The following is a 9,561-nucleotide window of genomic DNA, read 5'->3' as shown; positions in this document are numbered from 1 at the left end:
GAACATAGTATAAATTTGTTCTGCTGGCAAACTTTGCACGTCATGCTCCTGCATCATGGCCCGGTCCAACACGAACCGGCGCTTCCTGCTCCACCTCGACTCGCGTCGCGAGGCAGTTTTATTGGCACGTCCTGCCAAAGCAGAGATTGTGTTCCTCTTATTATGGGATCTTTCATCAATATGGGCGTGTGTGACCCCATGGCGATAGTTGGTATGACTCCATGTATTTTAGATAAGTCTCAAGCGGTCATGCTGAGGACTCTTGATATTCATGCTCTTTATAAAGGGGCCGAGGCCTACACCTCTTTTCCACCTCTCCTGCCCCTTCTTGCACCTCGAGCTCCAGCACTCAAAACCTAAGCCTCAACACCCCAGATCCTCCAGTATGTCCGGATCCGATGCAAAAGGCCGGTGGGTGGCCTCCTTGATCCAGGAGGAGGATATTACTAAGCTTAGGGAGGTCGGATACCTGACCGCCGATATCCAGCATAGGCTTCCTGCTCCAGGGCAAGTCATCCCCACGTCGGAGCCCAATGAGAGTGTCGTATTCGTTCCTCACTTCCTCCGAGGCCTAGGCCTCACCCTCGACCCCTTTGTGAGGGGGCTCATGTTCTACTACGGCTTGGATTTCCATGATCTGGCTCCAGACGCCATCCTCCACATCTCATCGTTTATTATTGTGTGCGAGGCTTTTCTCCATGTCAACCCACACTTCGGCTTATGGCTCAAGACCTTCAATGTGAAGCCGAAGATGATTGAGGGGCGACATGCAGAGTGCGGAGGTGCCATAATAAGCAAGAACGTCGACACCCCATGGCCAGAGGGCTCCTTTCCGGAAGTATCCGACGTGTGGCAACGGAGGTGGTTTTATGTTACAGCTCCCAGAGGCACAAAGTGGGCAGCCGCCCCGAGTTTCGCTTGGGCCCTCTATCACAGTTAGCATCTTGGACCGACGTAGGACGGAATTATGGGCCTGCTGGCGATGTACTAGAACTGCAGAATCGTATTCGGGAGCTCATAGAGAGAGACATAAATCTCGTCAGAATAATGCAAGTGATGCTAATCCCGCGGATGCTGCCATGCAAACGTCGGCCTCTCCGGATGTGGGAGTTTAATCCGGAGGGTCCGCGGACTATTAAGCACTTCTTAGGCCTGAGGCTCGAAGGAATGTGTAAATTATTCTTCGGACCACAAGTAAAGTGTCCGGACACCACCGAGGATGCGGGCCTAAGCTGCAATCGCCTAGACGCCCAAGTAAGTAACCTTAAAGTCGGACACTTCATTTATATTTATCATAATTGTAATTCTGAAAATCCCTCCGTGGCCAGGAATGGCTCAACAAGGCGGAGAGAATCAGGTGTCCGGCGCCACTACCTGAAGGCTCGCCTGGTCCAACCATTGCAAAGATGCTTGACCGGGCGCTCACAAAATCCCCTCAAGGAAAGGCGGATGAGAGGGTAGTGAAGCCGAACTTCACACATTACGCATCCAGACCGGGGGAATTACTTCCTCCCCTACTATGGGGGATAGCCAGGAAGGGGAGGTTAAAGCCTCCTCCCCATGCGGGAAGAAGAGGGCAGCCCCCGAATACTTGGAGGCGGAGATGCCCAAGCAAGGGAAGAAGGTATCACCAGGGGGTTCTGCCGCGACGGGCACCCTTACCACGTCATGCCCACCAACAGACCAGCCCTCCACCGAGCCATAAGTTATTCATTGATTCGAAGGTATGGCGTTACTCTGAATCCATAACCGAGACTTCGTCTTTTGCAGTCCGGCGAGTAGCTTTTCTCAACAGAGTTTGTCTTCGGGGGACCTTCGTCCGGAGATGATGGAGAGCAAGACTCCACCCACCTCTCCGCCTCATGAAGCGGGCGACACGGAGGTGCCGTCATGGAGGAGTCCACATCTATCGAAGCCGGAAGCGAACACCTCAGTCACCCTGAGCCCGGAGCATTTGGCTCCCACGGGGGGCGATGAGAAGGGTCCGACACAGTTTGATGTCTGGCCGGACGTACTGACAGGCTTGCTGGAGCGAGCCGCGCTCTCGGAGGAGCACCACTTTTTAATGAGCATGGTGCTCACGAAGATTTCATCCGCTACCAGCGGTTTGAATGAGGCATTTACAAGCCTGCTCAAAGGCTTTGAGGTATGTAGTGAAAATGCACTGTATCATTTTTTGTTATGAAGCACGCGCTAGGTGTGCTCCCTATGGATAGTAGCCCCTGAGACTCTGGTTGCCCGCCATAGGCGGCAAACGGGGATCATATATTTATGGCTGCGCTGTATATATGTGCAGGTATACAAGGATCCGACAGCCGACCAGTCTATTGTAGTTGCCGAACTGAGAAGGCAGATCAGATCTATTGATGCCGATATCACGCTGGTGAACAAATGGCTTGAAGAATCCCAGGGTATGTACTCTGCTTCCTTTATTATATTGTAGAGGAGAATGCGAGAATGGCATAATGTTTAATGCCCTGTGTATGCACTGCAGATGGTGCTGCTGCCGTGGAGGCCCTAAGGGCCGAGCTTGCTCAAGCCAAGGAACAAGCTCGGGCTAGCAATGCGGCTGTCCTAAAGGCGGCCGAAGAGTTGAGAGCCGAATAGGCTGCTCATCGCCGAAGCGAGGGAAAGATAGCCGAATTGGCTGAAGGGTTGAAAAATGCCGCCTACCGGTGTGTGCTCCTTGAAGAGGAGAATAAGGCTAGTTCGGCCGAGCTGGACAAGGCACTTAATGCCGCCAAGGAGATGCGGACCGAGATCCGGGGCATGCGGGAGGAGCTCCAACAGGCCGACAAAATCGTGGCTGGGGGCTCCTACATACTGCGGACGAAGTTTTTGGATCCAAAGTATGCTCCCCTAGCTGGGCGTTGGAGTCCTGCAGACGCATATGCGGACTTGACCAATAGTACAGCTGACGCTGCCAAGTTCTTCGAGGATCAAGGTGATAAGGAAGTGGAGAAGCTTGTCTGGTCACAGTTCAATGCTCCCAACCGCTTGCTGCCGTTGAATGAGAAGGTGGCTGCTGTGGTGGAGCTTCATAGGATGTCCGGGCTTGCAATGCGGTCTGTAACAAACCATCTTTGGCCGAAGGGGCCCAAGCCGGACAGTTATTTTGGTTTGGTGCAACAATTCCTTGGGGTCGTGACTCGGATCGATGCCATGAGGAGGTCGGCGTGCATAGAGGGTGCGCGGATGGCTCTTGCCCGCGTAAAATCCTATTGGATGGATATGGAGGCCACCATTATAGCGACCCAGGATCCGGCGGGGGGCCCATATCCGACCGAGCACTACTTGGCGCAGGTCACAGAGGGTGCTCGCCTAATAGAGGCGCAGTGCTCGAAGAATATTTTGTTCGAGTGATAAGTTGAATCATTGTAAAAACAATGTTTATTTTGATTATGAGGCTATATTTATATGTTTTGCCTAAAAATATGATTGTGTCCCCTGTATGGCCATTCTTATATGTATAAGTAGTCCGAAAGATAGCAGTCATTGGCTTCAGCCCCCACGCATACAATGCGGGGGTGTTCGCGAAGAATATGCTTAGTCACACTTGATCCAACATCTTGGTCCATTAAGGAGGTGATTGCACGTCGAACTAGGCAACCAGACTATATAGCTGTAACACTTTCGCTTAGCCATGGGGATATAATGGTGGGGCTACTATGTAGCCCCTGGTACCTTCGCGGGAATCCGAATACGGGCGCGTGTGTACATGGCCCGAAAATAGCCCTTCGTTAATGCGGAGGAATCCTAGAGATTCCGGTGAGTCTTCGAGTGGTTGAACAGTCTCTCACTGTATCATGACGGTCAGTTTTCGGCTTTCTCTACTGAGGCGCTCATCCGGAATAACCAGGGCACAATCGCAGTAGTTCTCCTTTGGCCTGCCTTAGCCGATAATAATGGAATGTAAGGCGGCAAACCCAGGAGTCGGGTAAACCCAACATTTGACCCAAGACATGATTCAGAGTTGATGCATATAAGGCCAAACTCGTGACGCCGAACACTCTCGAAGGTGTTCGGACTTTATAACAGAAGATGGGCTCAAGAATGCCCATTCAATATGAACCCAGTGTTTCCAGGTATGTGCGGTAACCTGTCGTGGCGAAATGCCAATAACGACAGTATCCTCTGTGGGTATGGAACCCATGGGATGGTTTAAACAACAAGAGGCAATAGAAAAGGTTTACACAGGGGCTTAATCTAAAAAGAAACCTGTTGAACGGGGCCCTGTTGCACGTCTGCGCCATTGTCTCCGTTGTGCCGTATCCTGGAAGGGTATCGCGCGAACGTTGTCTGTGGGGAAAAAAAGGAAAACTCATAGGAGAATACAACGTAAGTATGCGATAGATAGAAAAAGTGTAAGATGATGGCCTGCCAATAAGGTTGAGCCAAGTCTTGGGGCTGCATTAAATATTTATAGCCCCTGCTTTCCGCTATGGGATTACGTGTACGGTGTTCGGTTGAATTTTATCTGGACTACCGGACTCGTCTAACCGTGTATGTGGTCTTAATGACCAGTCATGTTTTATGACATTAGAGGCCACTTATAGTCCGGCCGCCAGGGCCATCACGTTTTCCTCTGTGCGTGAAGAGTGCTCTGTTATTCCGCTAACGGTGATGACGCCACGTCAACCGGGCATCTTGAGTGTAAGGTAGCCGTAATGCAGCAATGCATTGAAGTGGGCGAAGGCCGGTCTTCCAAGCAGTGCATGATAGCCGCTTTGGAATGGTGCAACGATGAAGAGTATTTCTTCACTTCTGGAGTTGCTTGGGGGGGGGCAAATGTTACCCTCAGTACGACGGAGCCCCTGCCGTAGGCTTCAATGCCTGGTATCACCCCTTCAAAGGTGGTGTTGCTTTGGCTAATTCTAGATAGGTTTATCCCCATCCTGTGGACAGTGTCCTCGTATATTAAATTGAGACTACTGTCGTCGTCCATGAGGACGTGGGTGAGACGGTATCCGTCGATTATTGGGTCAAGCACCAAGGCCTGTGATCCTTCGCACCGAATACTAGTTCGGCCGTCCATGTGATCGAAAGTGATCGGATGAGACATCCAGTAGTCAGATGTGGGTACAATGGGTTCTACATCGTGCGCGTCTCCGAGCGCGCGTTCTTGCCTTCTCGTGAATGTGTGAGTCGCGTGGATCATGTTTACTGTTTTAACCTCTGGCGGGAATTTTTTCTGCCCCCCAGTGTTCGGCTGGCGAGGTTCGTCCTCGTCTTCACTTGGTGTTTCCCTTTCTTTGTGTTCGGCATTTAGTTTGCCGGCCTGCTTGAAGACCCACCACTCTCTATGGGTGTGGTTCGCAGGTTTTTCCGGGGTACCATGAATTTGGCATAGTTTGTCCAGGACTCTATTCAGGCCGGACGGCCCCTCTTTACTGCCTTTAAATGGCTTCTTTTGCTGAGAGCCCCTGAATCCGGCATTGACCGTTGTGTTATCCGGGCTCCCTTCCTTGCTTTGGCGTTCGTGTTTATTAGGCCGAGGCTTCCCATTGCCGTCCCTTATTTCGGACGTGCTGGGGTCACTGGTGCCTTTATGGGCTAGCCGGCTATCTTCACCCGCACAAAAGCGGGTCATAAGGCTTGTTAAGGCTGCCATTGTCCTTGGCTTTTCTTGGCCGAGGTGTCTGGCGAGCCATTCGTCGCAGATGATATGTTTGAATGCCGCTAAGGCTTCGGCGTCCAGACAATCGACAATTTGATTCTTCTTAGTGAGGAATCTATTCCAAAGCTTGCGGGCGGACTCTTTGGGCTGTTGAATTATGTGACTTAGATCGTCTGCATCCGGAGGCCGAACATAAGTCCCTTTCAAATTGGCCCTGAAAGCGTCTTCTAGTTCCTCCCAAATTCCAATTGAGTTTTCGGGAAGGCTTTTCAACCAGTGTCGAGCTAGTCCCTTCAGCTTGAGGGGAAGATATTTGATGGTGTGGAGATCGTCCCCATGAGCCATGTGAATATGCAGGATAAAATCCTCGATCCAGACCCCTAGGTCTGTCGTTCCGTCATATGCCTCTATGTTCACAGGTTTGAAACCTTGTGGGAATTCATGGTCCAGTACTTCTTCGGTGAAGCACAGGGGGTGTGCAGCCCCTCTGTATCTGGGCGCACCGTGGCATGTAGTCGGCTGTTGTTGTGTCTGGAGCTTATTCCGAACTGGGATTTGGCTTGTGTTAGCGTTAAGGTGACCATAGTCCCTCGCCAGGGTGTGTCCTTTAGATCCGTAGATGGACCTGGGTGCACCAGCCTTCTTATCCGGCTTCTCATGTAGAACGTGCATGGTGTCAGTAACCGCTCTGTTGTGGTTGTGACGCGGTACGTCTAGTCTCCTGGTTGTATTATTCTTTGGTGGAACGGCCTCATCGTCGAATTCTGGCACTAGCTTGCGCTTTGGGTAGCTTTTGGTATGGCGATCATCGCCATATCTTTCTTCAGTGTCTAGCACTTTATTCCATCTGCGACTGAGCTTTTCTTGTGCGTCCTTAAGCCATTTTTTCTGCTTCTTTAGACTTCTGCTATAGCCAAAAGCTTTCGGTGGAGGTTATCGCGTTCCACTTGTTCGTCCGGGATGATGAATGCATCGTCGTCCGGACTGTGTTCCTGTTCTGGGGAGGTTTCATGAGCTCGTCCCTCCGAATCATTGTGATTGGACATTTGCTCTGAACTTGGTTTGGCATGACCTGGCTCGTCCTGCTCCATCGCTGGGTCCATGTGGTCATTACTGCCTTCTGGTATGTCAGCCCCTCTTGCGCTCTTGTCGCAGTTTTTACTATTGCTGGACTTTGAGCGGCGTCTGCACCACCGTTTTGGCTTTTTGTCCGGGTGTTTTATTGTCCGGATTATCTCTATCGTCCTTCTTAGGCGTATCCACCATGTATATATCGTGTGACAAGGTGTTAATCCCGCGCCCCAGAGATTCTGGAGCTTCTCCTGTATCGTCATCCATACCGTGGATGTTTTCGTAGTCGAAGTCAAGGATGTTGATTAAATCATCGATTGTGGCAATCAAGTGGGTGGTGGGTGGGCAGTGAATTCCTTCGTCGCCTGCTTCCCACTCAAGCCGGACATAGTTCGGCCCAGAGTCTCCTGATAGAGAGAGAGATTTCAACGAGTTTAGCATGTCGCCAAAGGGCGAGTGTTGAAAGATGTCCGTAGCGGTAAACTCCATTACCGGAGCCCAACCTGGCTCGGCTGGCTCGAGGGTGAGCGGACCGGAAGCAACGACCGGATACAAGTCCGGGGGTCCCGGGTTACAGGTCTCCACAAAGGTGAGACCTGTGTTCGGCTCCGACGCCGATGAGTATGCGTCCTGCAGGGCGGGGTCTAGCCCTCCGTCCTTGGGTAACGCAACCCGTTTCGGATTTAGATCCGGGGCTATTGCTGGGATGACGTTCCGAGCATTGTTCGACAGCAGGTCTAGGCCGTGCCCGTCGTGACTGTCCGGCGCTCCCAGCATAGGGCCAAATCCGTCGAAGATCAAGTCTCCGCGAATATCCTTCATGTAGTTCAAGTTTCCGAACCTGATCTGGTGGCTAGGGGCTTAGCTGTCGATCTGCTCTAGATGGCCAAGCAAATTGGCCCGCAGTGCGAAGCCGCCGAACAAAAAGATCTGTCCGGGGAGAAAAGTCTCCCCCTCGACCGTGTTGTTGACGATTGAAGACGCCATCGAGCCTTGAAGCGACGGCACAGAGGAACTCCCAATGAAAGCACCAATGTCGGTGTCAAAACCGGCGGATCTCGGGTAGGGGGTCCCGATCTGTGCGTCTTAGGCTGATGGTAACAAGAAGCAAGGGACACAATGTTTACCCAGGTCCGGGCCCTCTCTATGGAGGTAAAACCCTACTTCCTGCTTGATTAATATTTAAGATATGAGTAGTACAAGAGTAGATCTACCACGACATCGTAGAGGCTAAACCCTAAGAGCTAGCCTATGATGGTATGATTGTAATTGTGATCGGCCTTCTAAGGACCATCCTCTCCGGTTTATATACACACGGGAGAGGGCTAGGGTTTACATGGAGTCAGTTACAACGAAGGAAACATAATATCCAGATCGCCAAGCTTGTCTTCCACGCAAAGGAGAGCCCCATCCGGACACGGACCAAAGTCTTGAGTCTTGTATCTTCACGCTTTGATAGTTCGGACGATGTATATAGTCCGGCTGTCCGGATACCCCCTAATCCAGGACTCCCTCAGCAGGTGCCTGCCACTGTAGACCAGCCTGTCGCCGGGTGTGGGTGTGCTGCTCGGTGGGTTCCTGCCGCTGTAGACCAGCCTGTTGCCGGGCGTGGGGGTGCTGCTCGGCTAGTGACTGGCATCGACCGTGCTGTTGGACTTGGGGCTGCTGTCCCTGCTCGGTGGGTGCCTGGCGTTGGGATTGCTAGGCGTTACATGCCGCGTCAGCCTATTGGGTTTCCTCCCCGCAGGCGTACATGTAAGCCTCTGTCCATAGTTTTTCTTCCTTCTTTTGTCTCTTAGGGTGCTCTACCAATTACTTCATTTTCGTGTTGTTTATGACGTGGTAGGTGATGGTTAGTTTCCTTATCTGAGCTCGGCCGTGGCGGCTGCAAATCGTAGAAAACGGAAAGGGTGTATTGAGTTTCGGTGTGCTCACTACGAAGGTGCGTGCGAGTTCTTAGTTTGTTGTTAGTTGTTGTCGTTTGGGTGTATGGTGCCTTACCTGTTTCTGCATGTTCTGTTAGAACGTGTCGCCAACGGCACCTTGCCGAAGGATTGGCATGGTTTCTCGGTTTATGTGAGATCGGAGGTTACCGGGGTGGATCGCAACAAACAGAGAAAGCGTAAAAGGTCAATTAAACTGCGTCATCTCGGACATGAAGGTGCATGGAATTCCTTGATTTCTTCTTGCTTTTTGTTGTTTCCACATAGTCTCTTATTTGGTCGTACGTGTCTGGTTAGATGTGAAGGAAATATGCCCTAGAGGCAATAATAAAGTTATTATTTATTTCCTTATATCATGATAAATGTTTATAATTCATGCTAGAATTGTATTAACCGGAAACATAATACATGTGTGAATACATAGACAAACATAGTGTCACTAGTATGCCTCTACTTGACTAGCTCGTTTATCAAAGATGGTTATGTTTCCTAGCCATGGACAAAAGAGTTGTCATTTGATTAATGGGATCACATCATTAGGATAATGATGTGATTGACTTGACCCATTCCGTTAGCTTAGCACTTGATCGTTTAGTATGTTGCTATTGCTTTCTTCATGACTTATACAAAGTTCCTACAACTATGAGATTGTGCAACTCCCGTTTACCGGAAGAACACTTTGTGTGCTACCAAACGTCACAACGTAACTGGGTGATTATAAAGGTGCTCTATAGGTGTTTCCGAAGGTACATGTTGGGTTGGCATGATTCGATATTAGGTTTTGTCACTCCGATTGTCGGAGAGGTATCTCTGGGCCCTCTCGGTAATACTCATCACCTAAGCCTTGCAAGCATTGTAACTAATGAGTTAGTTATAAGATGATGTGTTACAAAACGAGTAAAGAGACTTGCAGGTAACGAGATTGAACTA

The sequence above is a fragment of the Triticum aestivum genome, chromosome 5B (genome assembly GCF_018294505.1).
Source record: "Triticum aestivum cultivar Chinese Spring chromosome 5B, IWGSC CS RefSeq v2.1, whole genome shotgun sequence".
Taxonomy (NCBI): domain Eukaryota; kingdom Viridiplantae; phylum Streptophyta; class Magnoliopsida; order Poales; family Poaceae; genus Triticum; species Triticum aestivum.
Note: the sequence above shows the minus strand (reverse complement) of the source record.